General features: G+C 40.2%; 1 long non-coding RNA gene across 1 annotated transcript in view; it reads right to left on the bottom strand.

Moving 5' to 3' along the window:
• Positions 1-990: 990 nt before the first annotated feature.
• LOC141277479 (uncharacterized) overlaps positions 991-7,457 on the bottom strand; it is a 79,834-nt gene continuing 73,367 nt past the window's right edge. Inside the window, exon 5 of the long non-coding RNA XR_012328926.1 lies at positions 991-1,048. This is a non-coding gene — a long non-coding RNA (uncharacterized lncRNA). The remainder of the gene's footprint in view (positions 1,049-7,457) is intronic.

Here is a 7,457-nt window from a genome sequence, read left to right as displayed (position 1 = left end):
AGCACAGTGAGAGCAGTGGGCACGAGCAGGTAAGTGAGGGGACTCTTCTTTTCAAACCACAGTTTACTGGATCGTGACCTACGTCTTTTACTTCCTTTTCATCCCCTCATCCTCTAGGGTGAAAAATTACTTTAGGATAGTTTGTTGCAGTCACAGGTAAAAAACAATATACAAGTATGTAATTTCATAACTTCAAATATCAGGTAAAAGTGCCCATTGTTTAAACCATTTTGGAATTTTATACCAGAATCCCCCCTCTCAACGTCCCCCTCCCCATCACATCTTCTGCCTCATGGAAAGACAACTTAATCACAACGCATCATGATAATAGTATCAATCCTCAAGGTCAGTCAGTCAATATAATCAGTCATTTTAGTGATAGCTTGCTCTTGTGAGGTACAGGCACTGTTCTAAGTACTGCACATATACGACATTATTTAAATGCACAAAACAACCGTATGAGGTATGTGTTATTTTTATCCCAACTTTACAGATGAAAAAAACTATGATGGAAGAGAATCAAGTAATTTGCCAAAGCCTTACGGGCCATACACTTTCCTGGCTCCCTTGAGCCCACCCTGCAGGGCATCCTGGCGTCCCCTGTGGTCCTCCACACACAGTTCCACTAGTATTCCCCACCGCATGCTTTACGTTTCCATTAAAATGAGATCATCTGACTAGCACTCTCCTTAGTTCAGGCCTGTTGCCCTTGTTTTGCCTTTGATAAGTTAAAATACTGTTTCTCTATCTGACCTACGCCCTGCTTCAAATGATATTTCTATATCTCCACTTTTGAAATTTTAAAAACTTGGCGTAAAACCTAGATTTCTTAGCAGTGTAATCCCTCTGCTTCAGTTTCCTGCTCTTTCCCTCTCACTGCATCCAGCACAGGACGGGGCCTGCATGATTCGTGTATGGGTCCTCGGAGAGGCCCCTTGGCGTGGAGTGTAAGTTTGCTTAACTGCAGCACTTTTTTTTTACCTCCTCAGTAGAGAGCAAATTTGGAGTCAGGTTGACTTGTTGGAGCCATTAGAGCGGTCTTCAAAGTCTGCATGGGGAAAAAGAAGAAACATGCAGCAGTAGAGGAATTTAAGGAAAGATCAGAGATATTTTCTTAAATTTTGATATACATGAAAACCTTTCTCTTTGCCTGCCCATGAAAGCTTTATCTACCTATCTGTCTGTCTGTCTGTCTATCTATTTATCCATTTATCCATCCTCTCCCTCTCCCCCCACACCACACTAATATATTGGAGTTGGAAATTTTCAGGGGGGGCATGCAAAGTTTGGGTTCAAGTTGGGCTAAGTCAAGAGCCAAGGCTACCCAGGTCACCAGCCACATCTGGGTTACGCTGTCAACATCTTAGTATGAGCTAACATTTATCTAGCATTGATTATGAGTCAGCCACTATCTAAATATTTTAGATATATTAACTTACTTAACCTTCACAATAACTCTGTAAGCCAGATTATTACCAGCTTCCTTTTACAGATGGAGAAACTGAGGCACAGAGAAGTTACGTGCTTGCTCCAGGTCACAGTTAGGGTGCAGCAGAGCAAGAATTTGAACCTCACTTGTTTTGGAGACCATGCTGTTTACCACTATGCTGTACTCCCATGATTTCTGAAGTCCTATTACTGCTGTATTACACTTGTTTTTTCTCCATCTCAGAAACATAATCCCAGACACCTACTGGCATGACTGCTTAGGCTTTATTCATTGAGAACTGCCCATCCTCCCCGCAAGATATGTGCCCCTCACAGCATCTTCCTACCATGGGATTCTGACCGCTTGGACACATTTGCTTTCACCAGGGACTGGAACCTGACCTAAGAAAGGCCAACAAGATTCTCAGAGCTGGGAACTGACAGCGACAGTGGAAACAGCACAAATTCAGGGAAGGTTCGTGAACTCCTGCTGTTAAGATTCCCAGGCTGCTCTGGTTCCCATCTTCCTGAGTCCTGAATATTAATAATGTCCTTGGATTTTGTGTGGCCCCTGAGACTCTTTCTAATAGATTTCCTTTATGAATAAGCCAGTTTGGGGGCTTCCCTGGCAGTCCAGTGGTTAAGACTCCATGCTTCCAAGGCAGGGGGCATGGGTTTGATCCCTGGCTGGGGAACTAAGATCCCATGTGCAACGCGGCACAGCCAAAAAAAAAATAATCCAGTCTGAGGTGGGCTCTGTGACTTGTAAGCAAGGATCTTATGTAGGACATCATGCCTCCCACTGGCATTGTGCACACAGCCTACCTGTCAAAGACTTCTCCAGGGATAAATATTATTTTGCTAAGCCACTCACATGCTATTATTCTTCCCTCAGTAAAGGGAAGGCATGCTCCAATACACACCACAAAAGGAGCTTTAGCCATATTTCACTTTTTTTCTATCAATTGTTTTCTTATTTTATAGCTAGACATTTCCTTTAGGTATTTCAACACATATTTACTTTTATGAAATATAAATATACTATGGAATCTAAATCTTATAACTAAATCCAGAAGGCATCATTGCTCAATCAAACTGAAATAACACTTATTGCCTTGAGATATTACTGAGGCAAACCCTTCTAAACCATGGTGCACCCATTCCATAGCGAAGGGCACAGACAGTGACAGTTGTGAGTAGAGGCACTTAGCAAGAGTAGCAGTAGTACTAAAGCAAAGCTGAGCAGGGAAGATCATAATTCCACTCTTATGCCATTTTGTACTTTAACAGAAGAAAAACACATTTATCTCATAAAGTGAAATTTTGAAATGCATGTTTCATTTGATTTAAAATTCAAACCAATCAGCTTATCAATTAATACCTATGTTTAAGAAATTAATTAGGTGCCGGGTGCAATACTAGGCTATTTTAGTATTTCTATTCTTTTTTGGCTCTTTTAACTTTCCAATTTATCTTTGCCCGTTGCTCACACTGAAATCAGCAAAGATCAGTACTGTGAGTGCCTTTACTTTTCTTTTTAATTGAAGTATAGCTGACTTACAATGTTGTGTTAATTTCTGCTGTACAGCAAACTGACTCAGTTATACACATATATACATTCTTTTTTAATATTCTTTTCCATTATGGTTTATCCCAGGAATGTGAATACAGTTCCCTGTGCTATACAGTAGGACCTTGTTTATCCATTCCATATGTAATAGTTTGCATCTGCTAACCCCAAACTCCCAATCCATCCTTCCCTCATCCCCTCCTTGGCAACCACAAGTCCGTTCTCTATGTCTATGAGTCTGTTTCTGTTTCATAGATAGGTTCATTTGTGTCATATTTTAGATTCCACATGTAAGTGATATCATACGGTATTTGTCTTTCTCTTTCTGGCTTATTTGTCTTAGTATGGGAATCTCTAGTTGCGCCTTTACTTTTGATTATACCAAGGTTGCTCAAGAGGGGGAAGTTCATGATGAGGAGGGACTGACGATCACTAGTGCCCATACATCTCTCTCCGTCTCATGGTTCATTCTTTACATGCCACATTTGGGGCTGTATCTACAGTTTTCTTTTGTATCTAAACTTTCAAGTTCAAAATGTTGCTGCCACCTTTTCTTTTGCCTCTCTGAGCCTCCTAACTAGCGTGACCAAGGAGGGACAAGCAAACCTTAGCTTCCCTTTAGTGAAGTGGTTTTCAACCAAGGCCACTTTGTCCTTCAGAAAACATTCAGCTATGTCTGGGGAAATTTTGGTTGTGTCACATGGGTGGAGGGCGAGTGCTACTGGCAACCAGTGGGTAGAGGCCAAGGATTCTGCTATACATCCTCCAATGCACAGGACAGCACCTCCACCCACAAAGGTCAACAGTGAGGGGGTTGTGAGACTCTCTGTAGTGTTACAGTGAAGGCAGTGCAGTGAGATGGTTAAGAGCGTGAATTTTAGGGCCAGACAGAGTCTGGCTCTTCCATTTACTGGCTCTGATGTTATTGGCAAGATAGTTTTCCTATCTGTGTCTCAATTTTCCTATCTATGTCTCAATTTTCTTATCTATTAAATAGAGTAATAATTAGCATTACTGTGATTTTCCCAAAGAAACTTTTCTAGGAAATGCAGGCAAAAATAAAAGAAACAAAAACTGAATGCAAAAGCACACAAGTAGACACACATACTGAGTCACAATTCCTTACCCTAAGACCATGAAGCCCAATCAAAAGGCCTGCTAGACCCAGCTTACTGTTTTCCTTGTCTCAGTTTGTGTAGAGCACAGGTGTGGCAAATTCAAGTGATTACAGGGGCCAGACAGGTAAAATACATGGCACAGGTGGCCTAATGTTGGCATTTTAACATATAGGACTGTCTCCACTTCTACAAAGAGATAAACTCTCTTCCATTTTTCTTGAATCATGTGGCTCTTTTGTTTCCCTGGTGTTGACAGAGACATGGATACAGAGAAATATTTCTCTCCCATAATCCATCCAACATTACAATAAAAATCATAAAAGGCAAGTAACACTTGCCTGCAATGCTGGGGAGATAGTTGTAGGGTATGTGTGCCAACTGAAGAAGGCGGCCTTGAAAGGGCAGCCGCTATTCAAGTTTGGACAATTGTCGAAATACGGGAATACAGGTCCAGTGGATGCCAAATCGTTTCACTTTTTGGCAAGGGCCACAATTCTGGATTCTTATGTGAACTCTCTTGATATTTAAATATTGGCTTATATTGTTGAAAAATTGTTCTGTGGATAAAACAAAACATGGCTGAGGACTAAATGCTACTGTCTCTAATAAAACAAGGACTTTTTCCTACCTTTCAATCTCATTATCATTACTCAAAATTCTCAGCACTGTCGACTGCATTTATTCATTCAACAATTATTACTGAATGTCTGCTGTGGATCCAGTGCTATTTTATGTGCTAGGGATACAGCAACGAAGAACGCAAAATGCCTGCATTATGAAGCTTGCATTCTTGTGCAAAGAGACAATATATAGAGTGCCTTCTGTGGGAGGCCTCAAAAGAGAAAGCCATTTGAACAGAGACATAAAGAAGAGACGAAAGGAAACTTACTGATGTTTCAGGTACTAGAATTCCAGGTGATTGGTACAGAAGGTGCAAAGGCCCTGAGGCAGATGGATCACTTAGCAGAACTGAAGAACAGCTAGGAGGCCAGAGCACAGTGAGTGGGGACCAGTGTGGAAGGGCCTGCGGGCTATGGCAAAGGTTTGGATTTTGTTTCCAGCAGCAGATGGGAAGTCAATGGAAGAGTTTGAGCAGAAAAGTCACATGTTTCCATTTATATGTCATTAGGATTACTCTGGCTTTATTGAGAATAGATGGTAGAGAAACAACCTATTTATTGATAGATTGCTCTGAGAATAGTTGAGGCTGAATCTTGGTAGCAGTCAATTGTGAAAACAGCTGAAACTGGCTCTTCAACTTAATGCCACTTTTCCCTAATCCTCCCCATTAAAGTAAGTGTTCCCTGTGGAAGAGGCCGTTTCTCTCACTTAAAGGCACATTTTAAAGATTCCCAGGCATTGTATTCTTTTTCCTCTCTAGAATCTTCCAGATCTCATAGCTTTGCACCTACCCTTCTACCCCTTTGAAAGGCTCTTTATGGATGTGACTCTCGGATAAAATGGACTCTTCTCTCCCTAAGCTCATTTTTACCCCAGGAAGCTATCTTGTTTTACTCTCCATTCCTTTTCTTATCCTTGGATTTTGGAATCATGTCTTAGCACCTGCGCTCCGCAGCCCCAGGCTCCACTTGGTCTGGAAGAGACCTGAGGGAGACTCTTGCGTGCTGGATGATATTTATTCCTGGCCGTCTCTTCTTCAGTCATCAAAAGGTGGGTAACTGTGCGTCTCTTACTCTCTTGATCACTACACCACCTCCGGATAGCGTTCCTGTTTTCCTTTTAACACGTGTTTTCATTTCCTCATTTCATTAAGAACACAGGCTCTGAAGACTATCAAGGTTCAAATGCTGGCTTTTTCCTGTTCGTGGGTCCCTAGGCAAGAAACTCAATCTCTCTGAGTTTCCTTCTGTGTTAAATGGGGATACCAGGACTCATCTCATAGGACTGTTGTGAATATTAATTGAGTTAATACATGTAAAGTACTTAGAACAGTATCTGACACAGTTTTCTTTTAATAAATGTTAGTTATTGTTATTCTTATTGTTCCTTTTCCCTTTCATTATTTAGATGCTTTGAAAAGTATTGCATCTTTCAATGCATATTTAATGTGTGTACCTACTGCTCAATAAATCAGTATTTAAAACTAAAAAGAATAGTGTCATAGCTTACAGAGGTTTAAATATTCACTGAATGATATGATCACTATTAGCAAAATGTCACTTGAATTGAGTGACTTTTTTTTTTAACAGGAGGAAAAGAGAAGGATTTTAATTTAAATGAATCGAAGCTATTCTATTTCATAAGACCCTGCCAGGATACGTATGTAGCTTCAGAATTTTAAGTGGAAAGAGGCCACCTCCCATGAATCTACCTTTAGTATATTTATATCTGGTCCATGTTGGACAATTAGGTCCCTCATGGGGTATGGACAAAAAGGAGGTGGGGGATGGAATGGGAAGGAGGATGGATGCAGCTTTTTCTTTTGTCTTCAGAAAAAATAATGGCCCCAAGAGATCAGACTTAGTCTCCTTTTAAGGAGAAAGGTGTGGAGAGACAGAGCAGAGGGATGAAAGAAAGCTAGAAGGAAAAGGAATAGCCTGAATCACTTAAAAACTTCATAATGAGTTTTATAATTGGTATTTATTTATGATTTCCATTCTCTAGGGAATTCAATGGGTAGAAATCTGGCATACAAAACAAATACAAGGCAATCTTTGCTTTTTATAGGATTCAACACAGGGCTGCCTTTTAGGCAAAAGTTCCTTAGGTGTATTTAAAAGCGAACTCAAATTGCAGGAAAATCAGTTTGCAAACAGCTTTCCAGATCTCTCCTTTATTTATTAATTTATTTCATTGTCATCTTATCAAATGATAACTAAATCCTCTGGAAACCCTGTTACATCCTGAATCCTTACCTTCAAATTTCTGAATGAGCAATGATGAAGAGATTCAGGGAAACAGGTGATACCAGCATTTGAAAAGATTTTGAAAACGAGCAGGAAACTCACCAAGAGCTTGTTCATCCCTGATGGAGGGTTCATCCTGTATGATTTACAGTGTAGACCCAACTAGACAATCATTTCAGGGGTTTTTACTTGTGGTGAAGTGAGACACAGCCCTTCTAAAGATCACTTTTCTCTGAGCCCTATTACCTGGACTTATAAATTTTCTCCCTTAATGTTATGTATATTTAAATAAAATGTTTATACATGTTTAAATGAAAATATACAGTTAAACGAAAACACATGATGAAATGGAAATACATGTGAAAATAATTGAGGCTGACAGATGGATTAACACCATCCAGACTCAATGCTTTTTAGGAGGTGGTTCAATTTTTCTATCGGTTCGTTTATAAATCTGCTGCTTCCAGTTGCAAA

The sequence above is a fragment of the Tursiops truncatus genome, chromosome 21 (assembly GCF_011762595.2).
Source record: "Tursiops truncatus isolate mTurTru1 chromosome 21, mTurTru1.mat.Y, whole genome shotgun sequence".
In the NCBI taxonomy this organism is placed as follows: Eukaryota; Metazoa; Chordata; class Mammalia; order Artiodactyla; family Delphinidae; genus Tursiops; species Tursiops truncatus.
This window is presented reverse-complemented; position numbering and strand designations above follow the sequence as displayed.